At 51.0% G+C, this 24,498-nt stretch overlaps 1 protein-coding gene across 7 annotated transcripts in view; it reads right to left on the reverse strand.

The window, feature by feature from the left end:
- LOC126530845 (poly(rC)-binding protein 3) overlaps nt 1–24,498 on the reverse strand; it is a 421,321-nt gene that overhangs the window by 157,374 nt on the left and 239,449 nt on the right. For all 7 annotated transcript variants that reach the window (XM_050178150.3, XM_050178145.3, XM_050178148.3 and 4 more), the window contains one exon: nt 7,693–7,795. The gene's annotated coding sequence lies outside the window, so the exon portion shown is untranslated. The remainder of the gene's footprint in view (nt 1–7,692; nt 7,796–24,498) is intronic.

Here is a 24,498-nt window from a genome sequence, read left to right on the forward strand (position 1 = left end):
GAAACTCCGCCACAACACTCCCAGACTACTGCAACGGCCGCCGCTTTTGTACCGGCGTCCCGCTGAAATCGACGTCCGCTGGAGCAGCGAAACTCAGAAGTTTGGCGTCACCTGGTGCTTGTCGTACTGAGCTGCGCGCGGGTAACAACGTTACTGTGCGCGTCCTTCAGGCAAAACCACGTCGCTTCAGGCAACCCCCCCACCCCATTAGGAAGGCTCGAGCGAGGACCGCGCGTTTCGCTTAATCACGCGACGCGACTGTTTGCTCACTCGCCGACGAACGAGTGCCATCCCGGTGCACCCGTGCACACAGGAACGCCTGCATTAGCAGCAGGCCAGGTCGCACGAACAGCGTCGCCGGTCATATACGTGCTCGTAGGGCGCGCGCGTAGGGACTGCGTCGAAACGAACGACACGGCGGGAGAGGTGGTAGCGCTTCGAAGTGCCCTAGTAATGGACGGGGGCTTCGCCCGTGCGCCACACCTCGTTCTCCCCAGCTTCACGCGGCAAAAGAGAGAGAGAGAGAGAGAGAGAGAGACACGACACCCGCGCATCCCAAGCGGCCTGCGTGCGTTCTTCGCAGAACATCAACGACGACGCGGAGCGCGAGCGAGACGCGAAGAAACACGGCGACCTGTTGTACGCGGCGGGGCCCGCGAGGATTACTCTCCGACTCAGGCGCGCGCCACCGCGAGTCCCGGAGAAACCTTTTCCCTTCCTTCCTTTCCCTCGCGAGCAAGCTCGTTCCGGATTTATGCGCCAGGCTGATTCCCCGGTGCGGAAAAAACCTGCGGCCCCGAAAAAAAAAACAAAAAAATACGCGCGGCTTGGGAACAAGCCCCACTGAACTAAATCTAATTTTGAGCTCGCGCAGCAGCCGCGAGCTCGGCGTGCTCGCGTGCGCTCCTCCTCCCCTCCCGCGACACGCACTCGAGCATGTGCGCGCGAGACACACAACAGGCAGAGAGAGAGGGAGCAGGAGGAGGAGGAGAGACGCACGCAGGAGTTCGCAGCCCGCGCGCGTGCCGTCGCCGGGATCCCCGGAGGTCGTTTGAAATGCGACACTGCGCTCACGAGTTGAGTAGTTAACGCTGAGGCGGCGGCAGCAGTAGCAAGCGCAGGACCCGCCGGCAAACTGCGGCTCGCGCCGGCGAAGCGTCGCGCAAACAGGCGGAACGCGGGCGCATGAAAAACGCAACGTGAGTGCGCGCCGAATTAAAGCTCGAGAGGCGACGGCAAAGAGAAAACGGTCCCTCCCCATTCTAAACAGTACGCGTTTCAAAGAATACCGGCGCGCACTCCCACTCCTCGCGTATTACACAGCGCCCGGCTGCGCTCGCGAACGTTCGCGCACGCTGGCACCGCTGCATTGGGCAGGGGGAAAGAAAGAAAGCAAACAAACAAAAGCGCCGAGTCATGTTCTCGAAACGCACCGTCAATTATGCACGCACTGCTCTTAGTGTATTTACAGTTCTTCACTAAAGCGCGCAACTGTATTTTTCTTTCTTGCTTTTTACTGATTCTTTATTTTTTTTTCCCCTGTTTACTTACTTTTCCGCAACGCGCCCGTGTTTGGACCAATGTCGCGTCCGAACGACAACGAAAGCGAAACCTGATGCGATGCGCGTCTGCCGCCCTCAATCTTGTCGTGAAGAGTCCACAAAGGGACAACGCAATGAAAAAAAGAAAAGAAGGAAAAAGTGAATTAACACGGGGCACGTAAAAATACATGCCGCATTTATTCGACCCTAACGCGCCCACGATACTAACGTCCGCCCGCTTTCTCGTAGCCAGAAATCGCAAATGCAACGCCCTCGATTATAACGCGCCGCTCGATGAAAAAAGAAAAGAAAAATGCAATACTCCTGACTGGTCACACGCGAGATGTTCATGGCAAAAGAGAGACAGCGATTGTGCCTCGCCGGAGACAATCAAAATTTTAATCTCGGAGGTCGCAAGAGGTGTCGAATCATGACAAAACTTCCGGCGCTCGCAGTAGATACCTTGCGGCCCCTGCAGTACGGAAAACAATGGCTTTCGCGATTCGGAGGTCTTATTCGAGATTGGTGGATGGGATTTCGAAACTACCGATTGCAGTTTCTGTTTCGTACTCTATTTCTAAGGTGCATGTCATCCTTTAGCTAATTTTCAAGAAAATATAAAAGAATGAACCGCCATCCCGGCCCTGCGAAAGTGCACGTCCAGCGCAGCTGTTGAAAATCACCACTACAACTAACTGCTGAGAGGGGGTATGCGATGCTTTAATGCTTTATACCAATTGTAGTAATGTTAACTTAGAGTAATGGCAGTAATGTTAATTTTGACGGCACGCCGCCGCCCGTAGAGGTGCTATAACATCGAAATCAGTTGCTAGGCTGGTTATTTTATATATGAAAGGCTAGAGACGTCATACCCCACATCGCAAGCTGCCGTCGCCGCGGTAGCTTGCGCAACAGTAATCTTTAGCGGGAAACGTATTCGGGGAAGAGCGCTACGTGATTCGCATTGTTATGAGGAGCGCGTCATCATTACTTATGAGGTTCGGATGCTTGTTTTGTGCTTGCTCTTTATTGAAACGTATGCTGTTCTGTATGTTGTACGCGTCATTCCAAAGAATGTATGCACAGTTCGCTTCACTTTGCTAAGTGCTTGAAGCCCCTGCTTCGGGGGGGGGGATGTTGTGGGGGGGGGGGGGAGGCTGCACCTGGCCCTGCACTGCCGCCGGGATCGGCCCACATTTTTGATAACGGACGCGGACACGAGAGATGCCGACAACCGAGAGGCTAAAAGGTTAGCTGAATAAAGTGAACTTAACAATCCATTACATACGGTGTAGTTTGCAACCAACCGAGGCAACACCCGAAGGAGAGGATTAACGGGTAACATCTAACGAAGAGGATGGTTAATGATGCCATCTAAGGGCAGCGTGCAATTCTGCAACCGAATAACAATTTAGGTTAAGCCGCGGAACTCCCTAAACCTGCACGCACCTGCGGGAAACCCACACTTCTCGAGCGTTGTTCGCCGGCTATCATTACTTACGTCTATTACGCGAAGGGGTAGAAAAAAAAGAAAAAAAAGTAAATGAGGAAGAGGCTGAAGAAGAAGTAGAAAGGGCACTGCCGTAACGCAGTTTCGCTCAACCGCGATCCCCATCCACTTCGTGGGAGGAATCGCCGCCGACGGACGAGAGAGACGCGCGCTCAAAAAGAACGGTCTCGCCCATGCATAATGCACGCCGCCGCGCTCGTTCGGAGCGCCAAAAAGCGGAGACTTTTCCAAACCGCGCGCGCTTCCAGCTCGCGATGGTCCTTTCTCCGCGAAGCAAGCAAGCAAGCAGGCAAAGTTCGCCTCGCACGCAACAACGTAGACCACTAGATGGTGCGCAGCCGTGGCGGCGTCCATCGCTTAGGTTCCGCGCCGCTCAGATGGCGCCGCGGGCCCGTCCGCCCCGTTCCTCCTCCTTCCGTACAGTTCCTCGGAGAGCGTACTATATATATATATATGTGGCGCCGGCGCAATTCCGGGGAGCACCTCGCTCTTGAATGCTGCATGCACAACTTTCGGAGGGAAGGACGTAAGAAAAAAATAAATAAGCAAGCGCGCACGGGATAAGTCGTATACGGAAAGCGAGAGAGACGCGGCGCGTCGGATCTCGGGGGTCTCGTTGGAATCGGGCCATCTGCCGCCGCTGCTGCTGCTGGGCGAAGTGATTCTCCCCACGTATGGCGTACGCGCCGCTACGCTCCTATCTTAATCAGGACGCTGGGGGCCCCGGCTGTGGGCTACGCACAGGTGCTCGCCTGTAGAGGACTCGCCCGATGGAAGAACAATACCGAGAGAACCGCCATCCGCAAAGGACGCAGCGCAAGAAATACACAACGCGTGCGGACACGCCGAACGACGCGGCACACTGAGAACCTCGACTCGTTGGCTTAAGTGAGCGGCTATAGTGTGTTCTCCTGTAGAAGATAAAGTCGACGATTCAACTACCGACGCAACAGCGGCCGCGCTGCGTAGGAGGAGGGTGAAAACATAAAATCGCCGTGTACTCACGTCGCTAATTATGCGCCGCGATGACCGCAATTGCACGCAAATGTTTTCTTTTTAATATATATAGGCTCAGTATTGAATGAAACAAGTTTTAATCATTAGAAACAAACACACTGTAGTATGCGGCGGCTAGCGTTTTATTAGATCTTGCGTATTTTTGTTGTTCTTTCCGGGTTCTTTTATTTCCAACCCGTCGCGAGGAGCCTCACGCGCATGCTCGCACGAGCGAACGCTGTTGGTGCGCAGCGAAGCATGGACCGAACGGGCAGAGTGATAACTTTTCTCGACCGGACTTCTTGCGTAGCTTCCACGGCCTTGACTGCTATGTATGGAACGGAGCATAGCTGTTGTTGTTTTCCATCGAGCATATGGCTTTGTTTCGGGCCACACTTGCGTTGGTCGTCTGCCTCTTCTCGGTGATGTCGCCGCCACTTTAACCCGCCGTGGTTGCTCAGTGGCTATGGTGTTGGGCGGCTGAGCACGAGGTCGCGGGCTCGAATCCCGGCCACGGCCGCCGCATTTCGATGGGGGCGAAATGCGAAAACACCCGTGTGCTTATATTTAGGTGCACGTTAAAGAAACCCAGGTGGTCGAAATTTCCGGAGTCCCCCACTACGGCGTACCTCATAATCAGAAAGTGGTTTTGGCACGTAAAACCCCATAATTTCATTTTTTCATTGCCACCACTTTGCTAGGACTGGACTGCCTCACGTGTGGAGTAACAACATTTCCCATAGTACATACTGAGCATTCTGATGGAGGCCTGCGGTTTGCAGAGTAGTTCCCAACCGGCTGCATTTTGTGCGAGTCTATCTTCACCCCCACCTCTCTGGCACGCATTGCAGAGTAGTTCCCAACCGGCTGCATTTTGTGCGAGTCTATCTTCACTCCCACCTCTCTGGCACGCATACGCACTCTCCACTCGAGCGATATTAAAGGGACACTAAAGGCAAATACAAAGTCAAGCTAAAGTGATAGATTAGTGCTCGAGAATCTCTAACGCGTCAATATTATAGCGAACAGAGCTTTAATAATCGAGAAATTGAGGTAAATGCAGGACATTATTAGAGACTCCCCCGGGACATTCAAGCACTTGCCCGATGACGAAAGCACTCCTCAGTTGAATTCTGTGACTAGTACTCAACTACTCGTTGCAAAGTAATCCTCGTATTGTATTATAAGATGAAATGAAATGCTACACGTTCAGTTTCATTTCATGCTCAGAAAAAAGAACTCACTGAAATTACCATTGACAACGACGCGAGCGGTCGAAAGTTTTCGTTTTCACTCGACTCTGCGCCGCCCACGCTTTCGCCTTTTAGTTCTTTCCTGATCACGTAGTGCTGCGCCGGTTTTGCTGGCTCGCGAAACTCGCACAAACTGCAAGTAGCAGAGAATAACGTACTGCGTTAGCTGGTGTATTTCGCGAGCCGGAGGTTGAAATCGGGCTGCGCGCCATGTCTTCCACTGTATATAGGTGAACGTCGAGGCGAGACAACTCGTGGGTGCGCACCAACGCAAACTGACAAGCAAAGCACACCAACGAGATGGGAGTGCAGCGATTCCATTACAAATATTTTACTTCTCCCGGTTCGTCTCAGGTCCGAGTGGTGCTCCGCCAACACTTTAACACGAGGATCGGCCGATCGTGAGCGGATGGAAGACAAAGGAGGGACTAGATTTGTGCGAAAGGCATCGTTGCGTTACACAGGCTCAAGTTTCACTGTCAAGCACAAAAGTGAAAAGGTCTCTTTCTCCATCGAGCCCTCGAACCGATGCCTCATCGCCGCAGCTTTGAGAGGAAGTGGAGTAGCAAGTCTTGTAAGAAGCAGGTACCAAAAGCAGTGGCCACGTAGATATATATACACACGACGCGTATCGGGTCCTGATCATATTCCGAAACTTCGGGTGATGGAGCGACGACGGCCGCTGCTTGTTGCGTCGTGCTGCGCTTTCTCCCGCCCAAATAGATTGAGTTGCGTCTCGGTGGTCTTCTTGACTGATCGGCACGTCAGTGTCAAGAATCAAGCCGCCCTTCAACGTGGCGGCATCTGTTGCGCCTGGTTTACGACGTGACCTCCGCGCTGCGCGATTTACAAGTGACGCGACCGCCAGCGTCGATCAAAATAAACGGCAAATTTACGTGACAACGGCAAAGTTCTCGCGTATAGGCAAGCACAGTCCGCCTTCACCCTACCAAGCTCGTCGACTTCCCCACACTCCGATGGGTCTTGCGCATTCCTGGCAAATATACACCACTTCGTTCGGCCAATAGCACTGTCCATTCACACAAAGGCCTATTTCTCATCGCTAGGCACCAGCAACGCTTTTCAAAATTAAGTTTAAAGAAAACATCAAGATACGGCAATTTACAAATCACAAGGAATACGTCTCCTCTCAACGCCAGCAAGCTCCTTTGTCGACGAAAAAAAAAATAATTATAAATTAATGAATTAAAAAGAGCACGAATCCAGTTACGGCAGCGAAATACGCGTGCATAAAGCCAAACCTAGGCGAAGGAGCGCGGCTATGGCACTATTAGCATCCGTTAATGCTCACAAATATATTGGCCTTCACATAACTAATGATCTTTCATGTAATATGCATACTAATTATATTACTGCTAATGCTAATCGCATGTTAGGATATCTTCGTCATAACTTTTCTACCGTTCGTACTTCGGTATAAATTAACACTCTACAAAACCATAGTTCGCTCAAAACTTGAATACGCATCTGCCATTTGGGATAACAATCGAGCATCCCTAACCGTAAACCTTGAAGCAATACAAAATCGAGCAGCTCGCTTTATTTTATCGAACTATTCCCGCCATTCCAGTGTTACATGTATGAAAAAAACCCTGAATCTGCCAGATCTCTCATTAGGTCGCAAATCTGCTCGTCTTTGCCTATTTCACAAGGTTTATCACTCTAACCAGGTGCTCAAGAATCAACTCATCACCAGACCTTCCTACACTTCATCCCGTTCTGACCACAGATATAAAGTTGCCGTCCCATCCTCCCGAACGAACATGTCTCATGATTCTTTTTTACCCCGCACAAGTGTCGACTGGAACCACCTTCCTGCTGCCATCATTCAGATCACAGATATATCTTCATTCAAAACAGCAGTCTACCACGCTATCCCTTAACGTTGCCTGCATACCATTGTCTGCATATTACATTGCTTTGTTATGTACCATTCCTTTGTGTAGTGCCTTAGGGCCTTGAAAGTATGTATAATAAATAAATAAATAAATAAATAAATAAATAAATAAATAAATAAATAAATAAATAAATAAAGTGAACGTGGGGTGCCGTGGGCAGTACTGCAGCTTCGTTTCCATGAACTCCACGAGAGCGGGTCGACTCAGAAGTCGAGTTGAACCAGCGGCTATTACACGCACCTCGACGAGCAAGTAGGGCGAGCCAGTTCTCTCTCCGCTTGAGGGCAGAGACAGGGTGATCGAACTTGTCTCGGCGCCCGTCTGAGCTCGTGCCGTTTTTACAGGTACGAACCCGACCGGCCCCTTTTCGGAGCGATAAGCCGACTCAAACCCGATCTCGTCGGCTTTACGCAAACGCAACAACATACGGTGGGCGGTATAGCAGGAATGAAAAGACGCAGATGCGCACTCACTCGGAGAACACTGCCCTGGAAGGGTCGAGTGGGCTTGCTCGCGAAGCCCACAGCGTCCTGGGGGAACGGCGGCGCTGCGAGTCTGGCTCTTGGGGGCTCGCACCTGCGACGCAAGAGGGGAGGCAAACAACGGGTCAGTCGACGCAGCCACACGCGCCCGCGCGCTCGCTGTCGAGGCAGCGCGTCACAACTGACCAGAGGAGAAGCACGAAAGGTCAAAAGTGCACGCCTTATTACTACGCTCGATACAAACATCAAGCGCGATCAGCGCCGCGCAAGTGGACATAAGCGCGCAAATACCGTGCGCGCTCTGGAACGTGCCAACGGTGACAGGCACCGATCCCGCTGTGCTCGTGAAATATTCGGTATTCACTGCCTTCCTCAGATACGACTTTCTCCAGAAGGCTGTCTTCATCATTTTTTTTTTTAATAAGCCATGTTAAGTGAAAAATAAACACCATCCAAATTTGTCAAGGGGACATGTGACGCAGCGCGTGCAGAAGCAAAGCCGCATTAAAGCAACATAGGATCTATAGGCGACACTACATACGGAAGCGGTCGCACGCGAAATTAACACTTCCGTGCCCACCGCAAGAGCTCTGTGGCTATGGCAGTGCTCGAGGTCACGGGTTCGATCCCGACCGCGACAGCCGCATTTCGACGGGAACGAAATATAAAAAACACTCGTGCAGCTAGATTTGGGTGCACGTTAAAGAACACTATAGGGCGCGAAAATTAATCCGGACTGCGCCGCTACGGCGCGCCTCGTAATCCGATTGTGGTTTTGGCACGTACAGTCCCATAATTTAATTAATGTTTAAGACTTCTGCCGCGATGCGATGTGGCATGTGATGCAATGACAACGCTCAACCCTCTCAGACATCATGAAGAATGGCGCACAACAACGCATGTGTATTGTTCTGTGTACCACGCGTACAAACATCAGTGGTGCACGCGAGGTTACGTCGAACATCAACTCACCATTCTCGCATTGGACAAAATGAACAAATTAAACATCCAACGTCAGCATGACCGCTAACTATCGTCCATCAAAGCAAACCGCGCAGAAAGCTTCGCTTACATCGATTCCCACAGTGCGTGTGATCTGCATAATTTTCTTTTTGTCTTTTCCTTCTTTTTTTTTTCACACGCATGAATGACAAATTGCCGATCACGAGGAAACAACCAACAAACAAAACCTACTGCCGCGCTCAGCACATGAGGTGAAGAGAGAGCAAGACAGAACGGGGCAATACGGCATAGGCAAGACGAAGCAGACCACATTCAGATCGCGACGTCGGCACCGGCACTGGCGATTACTGTGCGCCGCACGAGAGGGAGGGGAGGCCGCCGTAAGACGTTACCGTCGCTGGCACGAGGGCGAAAATATTGAGGAACTCGTGAAGCCCGCCTTAATAGACCTCGCCGGCTCGTAATCGTTTCCAGAGACGGCAGCGGGCATTAAGAATGCCCGCACAGAGTGTGGCCACGGGGTGAGAGCGGAGAGGGAGGGCCGCGAAAGTGCGGGCATCGGCGTGCCTGCGGTGGCATCAAGCCGATTCCGCGGTTCCTCGCCGCTGAAACAACCCCTTGCCGCCGTAATTCTCGGTGGGTCTGTCGCTCGCTCACGCCTCCCCCTTCCCCGCCACCCCAAGCGTCTCGCGTCCCTTTCTCTCAAAGCCTCACCCCGCCTCCTTGCCCTGCAGGCCAGCCCGCTTTTCGGGTGCGCAATCACCGCTTCAGGAATTCCCGATTGCCCGGCTTCCAAGGCACGCGAACGCGCGCCTGCTGTCCTAAGCAGGCGCCGGCTGCGGGTGGGAGGGGGGGGGGGGGAGGCGTGTTGTCCCCATCAACCCGCCTTCCACAGGAGCTGGGAAAGTAATCTGTGGCGACTAATGAGTTATTAGTTGAGCGAAACGCATTTGTTCTTGTTTGTTTGCTTATCATTGTCAAGGCAACGCGGACTCGACGTGCTGAGACATGGCGCGCGTTCGGTCTTTCGAAGGCAATAACGGGAAGAGACGGCGTGATTAATTCGTTGCAGCGTCGACTGCGAGCTAATTTAATAAACACTTGGAGCGACCCCAATATCACATTTCAATTAAAGTCTACGTCGCACCGCGCTCGCCGCGTTACGTAATGACTTTGGACGTACAGAGCCGTGCGCAACGTATAAGTGCTATTCACTTTCAAGGCCTCAAGCAGACCAGTTAAACCACCTCAACGAAGCGACACGCGTCCCGTACCGCGAGTTCCTTGCTGGATACAGTTCGCGGACACCATCTTGTGAAAGGCGACTGAGCGAGCGTCGCATCATGACACGGTTACAGTTTACTGCCACTTATGTTTTTGCAGGTGTGCAGCTATACACATCTACGAAAGATGAACAGCCACTACGCATTTATCTTTTTCTTTTTTTAGTAGAGGTCAAAATTCACTTCGAAGCCGGGGATGGGGCTGTCCTTTAGTTGTGCTAGACGAGGACACCACACAGCATCTGCATTTGTACCCAGCTTCATTATTTACTTATTTCATTCTCGACACTTGGATCAGCATGACAGATCACTCCCCCTCTTCAAATGGTTTCCATACACCTCAAAGGAGGAAGACTTAATAACCATCGCCACGCAGTCAATACTGTGTACAGGATGAAACTAGCCAGTACATACGGAGAGAACCATTTGACGACGTGAACGCATATAGAGTATACGCTTGTTCCTTCTGCGTTAATTTGGCTGGCGCCTAACAGCAAATCAACGGCAGCGCAGGGCATGCTCGACTCGCTCTAACCTAAAGACGCAGGAACCACTCAGCTAATTCGAATAAAAACAAAAGCATTTCTTTCTTCACGCGCTCAGATACGTGCGTGCTTAAATATATGTGTTCTCCTCCTCCTCCCCCTCCTCTTTCGACGTCGTCTTCTTCCCCGTCTCGCTATTTACCGAGCGGACCCAGAAAGCTGCAAGCACAAAATGCGCCGCTACGATTTTACATATATAATACCTCCGCGCGGCGCTTCCAAAAGACGGTGACTGCACGACATGGTAATCAAAATGCGCGGGAGCTGAAAATCAGGCGCGCGCGCGCGAGGAAAGTGGCGGCACCACGTCTGAGCACGAGAATAAGAATAAGACGACGACGGCGATGCCATACAGAAGGGGGGTCGAAGGAAGGCGAAAGTTCGCGACGGCCGCCGTATCGCTTTTTCCCAAAGCAAACACAAGGGCCGGCGGGGCTGTCGTGATTAAAAGCAGGCGGCGAAAAGAGCTGATACAATTCTTTCATTCCATCTTTTCCGCTGGAACTGTTTCAGAATTCCTTGGCGAGTGCCTCGAACTATGCGAACATGTCCCAGCCACAAAAGCACGAGGGGTGGGAAGAGAGGACGACGAAAAAAAGAAAAAACGGAAAGAAAGAAAGAAAGAAAGAAAGAAAGAAAGAAAGAAAGAAAACAGGAATACCAAAGCACGCATAGAAAAGAGAGCGTAAGAGAAAGGAGACACACAGGAAGAGAGGGAGACGTAGGGAGGCAGAAGGGTGATAGTGGGAAAGCAGACGAGGCGAGGGGCTGGAGGAAAGGGGGGGGGGGGGGGGGAGGGCACCACCGACCCGGAGAAACTTTCACCGCGTCGCACACAAGGCGAGGGCGCGCGGTACATATTTTCTTCCGTCGGAGACAAAAAGGAATTTTCCGATTATACCTCTCATATCTGCGTGCGTCGCATTTCCGATCGGTTTCGTGATTACCTTGGTGATTTGATGACCCAGTGCGTTTTTCTCTCCGCTTCTCGCACGCCGTGTCCCTTACCACTCGCTTTTCTGTATGTGTTGTGTGTTCAGCGTGTATACGTGTGTTTCATCGATTATTATTTCTCGCGAGCGAGCGAGCGCATCCAACGGCTCCCGTCCTTTTGTGGCCGGACCACAATAGTAGTGAGAAAAAAAGAAAGAAGAAAGAAACGGTATTTGCGAAGAAACTTTTGCCACATAGCGAAGTTAGAAAATGTGATAACGAAACAAACAGAACTCTCAAATGAAGTGCACCTTCCATTGAAAAGAACCTGGCGCTGAAGAGAGGGAGTTTCGAAAGAAAGAAGAAAAATACGCACAAGACAGATCGCTAAACAAAATATACACTGTCATGGGAGGAGGAAAAACTGCGAGAGCGCGCCCTCTTCCCAACCATATCGTGCTGGGAACTCGGCTCTCTCAAGAGAAACTTCTTCTATTAAATCGTTCTAAAAAAGGATTTAATAAATGGACGCGGATTAAAGGAAGGAAACGAACCGTAACTTGGCGTAATAAAAATTTGTTTTGTACATGTCAGTCGTTTTCCGCCATCTTCGTCATTGACTGCAACATCGTTCCCCCATCTTCTGCCCCCTCCCTTTTCTTTTTTTCAGTCGGCCTTCTCAGGGAACGACAATTCCAATCGGATAGTTCCGCTTCATTGCGCACCTCAATGTGTGTCTGTGTGTGGTTGCGTGCGTACGGTCTTGTATAGGCGGGAGGTCCCGACTTCGCGATTTACAGACGAAATAAAAGGTAGCCTTATAATACGTCCACACATACAGGCTCTCGGTCGGAAAGTAATCAGAATTGTGCGTCGCCGCTACAAATGACATCAGAAAACTTTCGTATAATACCTGGGACGAAGAACCGCACGCCCGGATCGAGGAGAAACCGTTCCACCGTATGCCGCCGTCAATCTGAGCCACCAGATCTGGCGGCGCCTTATTAAATTCTCCGCTTCAACCGCCCACCACATAACGCGCTTACAGGAACGGCAACGCCAATTATAACGTAATGGAGTGACCAGTGCGAAGGAAAGTGATTCGGCGAGTGCTAAACTCATCGACCATATTACTGCGCCTAAAATAGGGCGCAGACACTCCTTTCTTTCTTTCTTTCTTTCTTTCTCTCTCTCTCTCTCTCTCTCTCTCTCTCGCTTTCTTTCTTTCTTTCAACATTTCGAGAACAAAACCGGAGCCAGTCAGCCAAGTCCCAGTATAAAGGAAACGGTAAACACAGCGCAAGAAAAGGTACCAGCGAGTCTGGCATGCACATGAGAGTTACAGGCAACTTTATAGTTTCGAGCACTGCGTCAACGTAAGAATTCGTTTTCAATGGACCAAAAGCCACGGATCGTAAACAATATACAGTCGTACACAAGTTGGTTCCGACAAGGACGACAGAAAAGGAACGAATGATACACGAACCGGGTGCGTCCTTTGTTTCGTTCTATCGTCCTCCTCCATAAATCTGGATTCACACGTAACAAAACGCAACTACGGTTCAGTGAGCGGACGAGCATGACGACGCTCAGTGCCGCCTGATCGAGACACGCGCAATGACGCCGTAGACGAAGTGCTTTAGCGGAGCGATTCGTTATACAGCTCAACCACGTTGCGCACGTCAACGCCCTAAATTAGCGGTCCGACCCGGCGCGTGAATCCGGCTCAACGATCTATTACGTAATCTGTACTAATGGTGCATAAAGAGGCGCAAATGGCGACCTGAGTTGCGGATTCAGCTTGCTTTAAGAAGGCAAAAAACAGGGCATGTCGCCGCCGCTGTCACCAATTTCCTTATATATAAGGCACAGCTAACTTAATGTTGTGTGATGCCAATGTCAAATGCGCATGTGCATCACGGAAGGATAAAAGAAGAGAAAGTAAGGAGAAGATCGCGAAACGCTGGCTGCTGTGTGTTGTTGCTGGTCAGCACGACCGCATTCACTCTGTTTTCATATTATATATATATACATATATATTGTAAATACAGCGTTTCTGTACTCCCAGCATCCCCGTAACAATATGATGACGAGGCCAGCTGACACTGCTCTTTACTCATTTGCAGTGTCACCGTATACTTCGACATAAATCAAATAAATGGACGTTACTAAAGTGGATGAGACGTACCGAATCGCGCTGTGCCTCAGTAATGATCCCGCCAAAAATTACACATGAAAATAAATGCTCATAATCGCGGTAAACCGCAAAAGACTGCCTCCCTCGCACTTGCTCTCTCTCACAAGCCAACTTTAGCGACAGCATCGACGGACCCCGATGTCGCGCGTAGCCCCCCACAGCGGCAAAGAATCGGTTCAGCCCGCGCCACGGGGCTCGCGAATATACAAGTCGGCGCAGCCGCCGCCGGCGTAAACACAAAACGACCTCCCTCTCTCTCTCTCTCGAGTCGGGCGAGCCAGGTTAATTAAGGGTCGGGGAATTCCGGGAAAAAAAAAAAAACAAGTAACCAACGCAGAGCGTTATCTTCGCTCGCAGCCGCGGTGTACTACATTGCGCGACCCTGGGTGCTCGTTCGGGGCTACGAGACGACTTCTAGCCACGGCGCAGGTGTACAGGGAGCGGCGGCGCGGGGTTACGACGTACACGCGTCCGCTGAAGGTGAGGCCGATCGCTGTGCGGTTTCGCTTCGAGCCCGTCGTAACGCGACCGGCGTCGTCGTCAATTTGCGGAGCACCGCCTGCGCGATAGTCGGCCCGATACACACTCGAGAGGCGTGCCGACGAAGACGTAACGTGCGTACGCGTTTTTTTCTTTCTTTTATTCGGTGGCTCATTGTAGCCTAAAAGCGCTAAGGCGAGCGCCCGGCGCTTCGTAATGCAATTACGGCGGCGGCTAACGAGGTTACCTTACCAACGGCCGGCAACTTTTGTTCCCGCGCAGCGAGCCACCCACCGCCTGTAACGGGCCGCTCTTTATTACGCTTTCACGCGCTCGGGGACCACAGCGGCCGGCAATCTAGACCACAGCTATATTACACCGGCCGCGCGCATAAAAAAACCGAAACGTCTCATACATGTGGCAGAATGGCGGGAGAAGAATCGGAATTGAGGGGCACGTCAAAGGAAATGAGGATTGAAGAGGTCAGCAGCAACTGAAGCGATGAATCACAGCACAAATGCGGGTTTTACGTTACCGATTATGCTTCCGCGGTGTTCTCTTTATGTTTACGTTACTTGAGTTGATGTTTCCTTCAAGTTATCGATTTCTGAATTGACAGCGTGATTCACGTGAGATTTCCTTGGTCCGTGTTCAGTTCATCTTTATGTTTTGCCGACTTCTCGCTTATGTTTTCAATTTGTGAATTCGCACAATCATTGCCAACCATGGTTTGCGTTTGTCAATTCACACAATCATTCCCATCGGATTTGTTTACTTCATGTCCACTTCATGTTTACTTTAGCTTATCACATGACCTCCTTTGCGTCTTCGATTCGCGAATTCACAACAAGATTCACACAAGAGGCTAAGCTACCCGATGTGCGACTCTCTATGAGGAAATGGAATCACTATGCCGTAAAGGGTAAAGAAATATAGGCGTTGGACAGTGGGGTAGCCTACCGGGCGCGACGTTGGATAACTTCACAGTTTTCATTCTTTCTTTCTCTCTCTATACGGTGGGAAACTATGGGCTACACAGGACCGCCACACCTCTTCTTTTCTGTACGTTTTAACTTCACAGCCTTTGATGGTTCGATATGACCAAAACGCGATTGTGCCCGTTTACGTTTTTCGAGGAAGCACAGTATAAATTTCAAGTGTGAGGCGTTTTCTTCGTTACCGTGCTCATTGTTAGGTAAGAAACAGCACGTGCGCGTCGGATTTTGTAGCAGTGCCTCAAATGTTCGCGAGGCCTTGAAATTCCATCACGTGACACGTATGCGAGCAAAACAAACAAATAAACAAACAAAATATGTGTGACATACAAATACCCGAATCAAAAATTATATATTTACACGTATACTGCATGTTTAATTCAATGAGCAAATAAGTAAAAACACCGAACAACTATCGTACTTGACCAAAAACAGGAAGAATGAAAAAAAAAAAAAAACTCACAATACTCGTCCACAAGTAACTTGTAGCAGAGGAAGAATTTAACGCCTATTTATTCTTACACAGTGTCCTGAGGCATCCTTTCGGTAAAGCGCATTTAAAGAAAATTCTTAGCGAAGCCAAGTTGCTCGCCACAAGAACACAAGGTCGGTAGGACGCCATTGAGAAACGCTGTAAGATCACAAGCGGTTGAGAATGTGTTAAAGAATTCAACAAATAAACATATACTGACGGGGTTGTACAGTGCTGGACTCACACGCCCTAGGTCGTTCGTGAGAAAAACGGGCAGCGCGAAAGTTTACCGCTAGGCATACTCCTCAGAGGTTTTCCTTTCGCTTTCCTAAAATGGAGGAACGCTGTAGCATCTCCATATTAGCGGAGCCAAAACATCCGCGCGGAAAATGAACGGAAAGCACGAAAAAAAGAAATGGTTTTAAAAAAGTGCAAGAAATGTAATTTCGCGACTCGCCTCAGGCAGCGCAAGGATGGAGAGAAGGAGGAATAGAGGAAAGGAAAACGCACGTTTTTCTCGCGCAAGCCATGGATGGACGGTTTGACGTTATTGCGTTCTTCCCGTCAGACCGCAGCAATTCGGGTGGCGCGCTTCGAGTGGTCGAGGTGGATACACCGATGAGAAAAGAATTTCCAGTTTTTCGATAAAAATAACAACGACGACGACCACGGCAGTAGCAACACGCCTAGGGAGCGCAGCACCAAGCCTTTCTTTTTTTTCTGCCTTATGTTTTGTTGTTGCCCCGTTTCTGAGTGTTACAAAAGTTCATATTTTTTAAGGCCGCCCTACCCCCTCCCCCCCCCCCCCCCCCCCTTCCAGCACGCTAACACTTTCGAGAAGCCGACGGCGCGGGAATCGAGGTCTGACGGATGCGCACGAAAGAAGGGAAAACGGAGGAAAGGGAAACGGTGTGTCCACCAATAACGGCCGATGATTTGCTGCGTCCCATCGCGGGCCGGTGCACCGTGAGACGGCCCCCGTAAGCGGAGCCAAGCCGAGCGAAGCCGGATTCCGGAGCGGACGCCGACCACGGGGTCCGCAACATACGGCTATAAAAGACGATGTACGCACATACGCACTGCGCGCACGAAGACCACGAGCGAGCTCCAGTCAGTCCCCTCCCCCACCCCCACCTTCGAATGGCCGGAAGAAGGTCCGTTCCGCAGCGCGCTCTGAACTGCACCGTCGCGCGCAGCATCATCGGCGGAGGCGCACCACTCCATGAATTGGTAAACAAGCCCCCCGGTGCTGTTCGTGTATACAGTGCTCGTGGGAGTCCCATCTCGCTGCCCAGCAGATTTACGGGGAGAACGCGCACGCACGCGCAAACACATAACACGAACGACGCGGTCCCTTTTTTTCCCCGCGGTCTTCGGGGCCCCGGAAGTAAGCGTGCGGCGTTTGGCAGAAGACACTGACGAGAAATGAGGCCGGAGGAATCTGGCAGTAGCCCCTATACGGCGCTCCTCTGCCTTTGTTTTGAGCTTACCATCAGAGATAGTTACGCGAAAATCAGGCGTCGGTGGCGGCGTGAACGAGCGATGGTACCAAGAATGGCCGACGGCGCAAGAACATGTAAAACATGTCAAAGTAAAAACATGTCAAAAATGCTCGGATTGCCGTCAACTTTCTAGGGAGGTTTCTGTAATCAAAGTAAACTAATGGCTCTGAAAAAAGAAGCTTCGCCAACGCCACGACGACTTCACGGTTATGGCTGACGAAAGGCATGCCTAGTGCGTGCGTCGAAGCGGTCTACACGTCGCGGCCATCTGGCTGACTAAAGGTGTGGCCTAGAGCGTGCGTCATTGGGCACGTGACGAGGCAGCCAATGGGGAGGAGGCGCCACGTCATGCGTGTTTAATATGAGCGCGCTGCCTCCCGTGGGTAGCTTGCTTTTCGGATTTCATCTGTTGGATGAAATCCGAAGAGCAGGTGACGCTGAAATTCATCGTTCTGTAGCAAAATGATCCAAATATTTACGCTCAGTGGCCAACGTATACGCAAACACACACGCACAGAATCAGTAGAAAGAACTTTACTGCATGCCGAAAACATCAATCGAAAACATTTCACCAAAGGGACCATAATAATCTCACATTCCTACACATGAGCAGTCTTAAGTGCCTCTGCCGATTCTTTATCTTCTTGTCCTGTCAACTTGTGTTGCCGCCTTCTTTTTACCTGTAGCGCTTTTATAAGTCAGCGCGTTCTTAAATGAAATCCAAGATGAACCAACTAGCCACATTTATTGGACTGCTTGCATCTCGGAGAGTGCGAAGTTAGAATGGCGAACACCTGGCTCGAGCGCATGCGAAGTCTTTATGAACTATCGGTGCTGTAAATGCGCGGGCTGCAGTGGAATCATCCTGCGCAACGAACCAAATCATTCGAAATTAATTTAATTACAGTCCGTAAAAAGAAATTACAATGAACGCAACGTTCTTAATGTCTGTAAGTGCAAATTCCACCGGGAAAACAGCACAATCGTCAGCGTGAGTTGCGCAAGAGTATCCCTTCCTGTATGGGCTGGTTTTCGCATGTATAGCGCCACTACTGCGTAGGTATACCGTTAGAGCCCTGGGCAGAAACACGACCTCTACGTGCGCTGCCCGGATTAGCTCTAGCCCTGAGCTCGCATCTGGCAGCAGCGGCAACGCTGCGCTAAAACCTACTAGTAAGCATTTTGGAGATGACAAGAGAACATCTAGAAATACACGCTCACACGCACACAGTCAGAGACAAAGAGTACCAGCTTTAGAACGCCGAAATTGTTGGCACCAAACACTTCCGCATTTGAACGGCCGGTGACAGGGCGCACAAAAGACGGCATTCAATTCCGTCTTCCGGAAACATGCCTTCTTCAGGGAGTTTGCCTTGTCCGTAGATGTATTGCTCATTGCGGAATGCCGACTTATCCGAGACGTAAAGGTGAGCGGCAGTGTTGGTGGCACCACATGGCGGCGCAGAGTTGTATTGCAGTGACCAACCATATTCTAGTTAGCTGCTGGTGCAAAAATACCGAAGCGACATATTCATTAAGAACACCCACGTAATCCAATAACGTGTCTAGCACACTGCAGTATCACAGCATGCCGCTACCAGCCTCGATACTGCAATTCACGTCTACGGTAATCCAGTATTTGCGAAGGTTCATATGTTAACGGACAAGCTAAGACATTGCAACCCGCGGAAACCGTGGCCATTTTGTTCACCGATTTCCACGGTTCTCTACGACTACGTAAAAAAAAAAAAAAAATCACCGCCCAAGCACTTCGTGCAGACGGTTTCCCAGCGAAGCTGAAACGTGCGGCCCCGGTGTTTATGACTAGATTAATCCCCACGATTCATTACACGACGGCTTAGTAGGCTGCCGGATCATCGGTACTCAGTTGCTGCTCGCGCCCGGCTGCACGAACCAGTTCTTGCGCCCGGGCTGCAGCATCGGCACGGCGTAGACTGCTAATCGAAAGCTGCCTGCTCCTCAGGAGTACGTATGACGCCAGGCTTACCCATTTCGGAGCCGGAGAGAAACTGCTGCGCACGCGCTCGGCTGCGACGGAGAGCAACGACGTCACTACTGGCGCAGGCAATCGCGCACCTCTCTCTCACTTTTTTTTTTTCGCGTATGCGCATGGGGTTGCACCGGAGGAGCTTTCGGCGTACAGGAGACAGACGGACGAAGGAATCGGCTAGCCATATACAGCTTAGCTGTAAAAAGGTTGCGCACAATGTAAGAGGCGAGAGAGCCCAAGAGAAGGTCCCCTTTCGACCGGAATTACCCAAAATCCGAAGTGCATACTACACAGCTCCGCGCGACGGCGTTGCGCATTCGTCGAGCAAATCGGTACCCATAGGCACCACCCACAAGCCTCACGTAAAATTTTTCTGCGCGTAGAAGCAGCTACTTATTTTAAGTATTTGTCGGTGTCTTCATTTCGCCACAGTTGCAGTGGTTTGCTTCATCAACAAAACACAGGAAAGGGCCTAATACTTGCAAGCAATGTTCGCTCTGACAATGTTCGCACTGCCGCAATGCGCAACCGCAACCTACGAGCTTAAAACATAGTCATCGGACGCGGCGTGTGCAGAAACAGAAAAAAAGTAGGTATATAAACGTAGCTTCTAGCCAGAACCGCTCACGAGAATACGAAAGGCGAGAGATAGATAGATAGATAGACAGAGGGGGGGAGAGGGAGAGGGAGGGAGATAGTGACGAAAGCAGAGGTGGTGGGGCGAAGCTAAAGAAAAAAAAAGACGCAAGACGAGCAAGCTCAGCTCGGCGGTAACTATGTATATTGCATATATGGTAACCATGCACATTTTCAGCGTCCACCAGTTACGGTTAACATCGAGCACACTCGCATGCCGTTGTCAGTGGATAAGGCTGACGAAAGGGTGCGCGGGAGCAAACTTTGTTCAAAGAGAAGCGGCCGCCTGCGCTCGCCCGACTTACGCAACCGGCACGCGCGCGCAGAGGAAGCTGGGCACACAGTCTCCACCGGCGACTAACACAATCGCGTTTCGGCGTGCAACTCAGCAGAAGGGCGAGACGACGAGCACAGCCGCCGACTCTGCGGGAAACGAAAGACGCGGCCGATGCTGCTGGTCGGCACCTGAGCTGGCTGCAAAATTAGGGGGAGGCACGCGGCAGAGCGGTAAGCAAGCTGCTGCTGCCGCCGCCGCCGCGGCTTGCCTCGCGTGGAGAACGGCGTATCGCGCGCTCGCAACGCGAAACGGCGGGCCCCGGTGGAAACGTGCCCGGCCTAGCCAAAGCAGCCGCGGACACCCGCCGTGAGCTCATAAAAAATACGCCCGCGGCACGATGCCTCCCCTTTCTGTAGTTGCGTTTTGCCACACCGTCCAATGTTCGCTTTTCTTTCTTCTCTTGCCATGGTTTCGTGCGTTTCGTTTCATGGCTACGCCAGCGAACGCAGCCGCCAGCAAGAGGCGAGTGACTGAGCGAAAGCCTCGGTCACAGCACGCGCAGCAATGGGTTGGACGTTGCAGAACCATGTGATGCGGTCGGGTATGCTCTGCACCAGCCGCCGCTGACTCGGTGTCCGTAGCTGAAAGGGCACGGCAGTACCGGTGTTGGCCCTGTCTTGCTCAACTATGCATCTCACGGCGGGAACACCTTGCGGGACATGTTCCTCGACTTGTTCTCCGCCAGTAACTCCTTCTTCCCAGGAAAATCATTCCGCAACAATTCGTTGAGTTAACAGAAACAGTTAGAGGTGGTCGTGATGTTATCGAGAGGAAACACCGGACAAGCCTCGGGGATTTCATGTAGTAAGAGAAGCCTTAATTTATCTTTAAGGCAAACATATTCAGAAATGCGCAAACACCTGACTTTTCTGTCTTCATGAGGAATGGATAAAAAGGACACTCGTACATCTATCACAATGAGGCAGAAAAATGCATTGTCACAGCAATGCTGAATTCGCGCGGAATGGATGCTTTAGACTGAACGTCACGCAAGCTGATTTCGACCGCAAAGAAACGCTACACACGGAGCGTAGGTCACAGTACGAAGCCCGTAGAGTCATTGATGTCGACGTGGTAAAGATACTCCCAACGGATTTCAGTTACACGCGTATCCGGAAGAAAACGCATGCAACTGCGCTTGTGTTTGCGCACCATCAGCAATAAGAAATAAATAACTGAACTAGAGCGCAAAGCATGCATTGCTAAAAGTCCCACAGATTGGTTATCGGTCGCACGAGTGAGCAATCAAAAAAAAAAAAAAAAAGCCAGTGGTGCGCCAAAATAGAGTGTGGGAAAGAGTGTGGTGGGGAAGGAAGGACGGGGACGCTACTCATATCTCCAGCGGCTGCACCCCAACAGCGAGGAGAGCAAAAGCGCGCCCGGACCAAAAATAAATAACAAAATAAATAAAACGAAAGAAAACCGAAGAACACCGTGGCGCGCTGCGCGAGACATCATTATGCGCGACGGCATTGACACCAGCGCGAGCGTAGGTGTGTGTGTGTGTGTGTGTGTGTGTGTGTGTGTGCGCGCGTGCGTGTGTGCGGTGCGCAAGGGAGCGGACGTGCCACACGCTACCTGCTTGCTCGGATCCGTCGAGCTGGGCGGGCACGTCGCCAGAAACGCGTCAAGTTCTTTCTGACGCCTTGCGGCACCCTTCCTCCAGGCCACCGCGCGTAAAGCCATGCTGCTACTCCCCTACTCCTCACTAATGCGGGGATTGCTCGCCCGACAAGACACGGGCACGCACGCTGATGGTGCACCTGGTTAATTTAAAACTACGAAGGGGCAACTAAAGTGCACCCTCCCCCCGTCTCCTTTAAACATGCTGTCGGAAACTTTCCCTTCTTGCTCGCAGCAGCTATGATTAAACAACCGCTCAGAAGCGTTCTGCACTCTCTCCCAGCATTCTCGTTTCTTTCTTTCTTTCTTTCTTTCTTTCTTTCTTTCTTTCTTTCTTTCTCCTTCGCTGACCCTTTGGCGGCCACCGATTCCGCTGAGTGGCAGCGTACCCTCTCTCAACCAAGAGCCACTTGCCGCGCTTCACTTGTGCCGTCGTTCCCCGAGGAACGAGGCTGAGTGCGAGGAGAAGTCGCGCGCGCCCGCAATATCCCGTGCCAGTTGTTGCAACACGGCCGGGAGGCGCAGCGATGAAGTTGGACAGCCGGCGCGCAGCTCTGTTTTTTGCATCGGCGCCCGTCCAAGGCTGCGGCGACCTTCTGCCATGCATCACCTCGCCGTGCGATGCAACGCGCCGAGATAAGAATACGAGCAGGAAAGGGAGGAGCAAGCGCCGCCGATTCTGCCGGTACCGCGGTCAGCCTCTAAACGCACACGCGAACCACGTGGCGACGGATACGGAAGACAAACGCACCTCGGTTTCGGCGCTTGCCAAGTTTACGCCGCCCTGCCCACTCGCGGGGCCCATTAAGAGACCTTCCGCGAAGACGTGTTCATCGCGTTGCGTCATGCCGCAGGCTGCATTCACGGTGATCGCCAGCAAGATGAATTACATCTTTGTACGGCGCAGAGATGACTAAGCGGTGCAATTAGTAAGAACGCTCGGCTAAACGCATTAGGCAACCTGAATTCGGAGCTATAGGAACTGAACATAATCCTAACCCCGACTAATAAGCCGCATATTAAAGTGTTTATCATGACACGTCCGCATTGCGCTTTATGAAAAAAAAAAAAAAAAAAACATAGGTCCACCGCAGTCGTAGCAGATAACAGATGCTCTTGTGCCGCCGTCTTGAGATGCTGTGTTCAGCGGAAGTACGAAAAAACGGCACGGCCATTTCCAACTATATGCACACTTATCTACATGTATAATTTTGCTTCCGTTATTCCTGTGACGTGAAAATATGAACGCTGTTCACAGATCGTGATTGAACATGGCCTCGAAAGACGTCGTTACTACCACTCTACTTCACAACTTCGATACTTCGTTATTTGTGTAGCAGCAACATAAATCATAATAGGCTGAAACTATCTGTTATCCTAAGCCACAACTTGGAATAACGATGCGCAAATATAGATTACTAGCAGACGGCTGACGTGAGTTGAGCCAGTGAAAAGAGGCGAACAATGCATTAGTATTGTGTGGGACTGCTCTAAAATCGCAGCAAAAATTTTCCACAGTCGAAGCAAGAATAATGGGACTGCGGAAAATGTGGTACCACCGCTGCTGTATACGCGACAGTCGTCTAGCAAGTTAGAGCAAGAACAATAATGTGGAAAGACTTATCAAAGCTCTTGTCCAGAAATAAATTATCAATAAACTGAATGCAGGAAAAAAGAACGCATGAGCTAGACTTTCTTTTTCTTTGATTCACTTCACATACTGCGAATAATGCAAGATGAGAATTAAAATTACAAGTGCCATTTCTGTTTCAATGGAAATGAGAACGAATAAGTATGGCCAACTAAAGGGGCAATGTTTCCATTATACCTACGATTAAACACGCATTACACGTAGCTGTAAACAGAGTGGGCGGTCACTGCCATCGCCGACCACTGTCGACGTATCAATGGTAAATGGTTTTCAAGATGGCTTCGCCGCGGAGCACCCTTGTCGTACAGGCAAAGCACGCTTTACAGGCATATTGGTACTAAAGCGCAGAGGGCTCAACGAAAGCAGCCGAAACGGTAGCGATGGCACCATGCTTCGGCCCGGCATGACCACTTCAAAAAAGAAAAAAAAAAGAAAAGAAAGCTAGAAAGAACGCCCCCGACTTGCCTTGAAAATGTCGGCTGCTTACATTAGGAGCGCGCAACTTCCCCGTTCAAAGAGCCAATAACGCTTACAGGAAGTTGAGTCTGACCGTCTAGCGACCGTCTGGCGCCTGCAAATAAGCGCTCAACACTTGCTCTCGCCTGCCGCGGTTGTTCCCTGCAAATTATCTTCGGTCTTTTCTCTTTTTTTCTGTATTTCGTATTCAGGCAAGTGAGCGCGAAGAGACGCGTTTCAAAAGAACCATCTATCGTTTTCTATTTGCTTGCTCTTGAGAGCATTCCTTGGAGGAGATCGGAAGAAACAAAAGGGTACGTCGACAGATGCAGGTACTCTAAAATACACGGGAAAAGAAAGGGAGAAAAAAATGCAGTGCGAGAAATAAAAATGGAAAATATGAAGGAAGACGTCCAGACAAAAAAAAAAAAGGGGGGGGGGGGGGTAAGAAGGCGGCAAACCAGCAAGCATGAAGGGCCGGCGGGGCGTCACAATTGGCTCGGGTAGCCGCCCGGGAAAGAAGCCAATGTTTTCATTGCCGCCGGCGAATTAAGAAAAACAGGTTCGGCTTCGACGCCGCGCCTGCTTGTCTGCGCTGCATCACGGCTCGCGCAGATGCGCGCTCTACGGTGTCCTGCCTTCTCGCCCCGCCTAACTCTCCTCCTCCGGGACGTATAGGACGGGTCTAGGGCGAGCAAAGCGCACCTGATGGC

This window comes from Dermacentor andersoni, chromosome 5 (assembly GCF_023375885.2).
Source record: "Dermacentor andersoni chromosome 5, qqDerAnde1_hic_scaffold, whole genome shotgun sequence".
Classification (NCBI taxonomy): Eukaryota; Metazoa; Arthropoda; class Arachnida; order Ixodida; family Ixodidae; genus Dermacentor; species Dermacentor andersoni.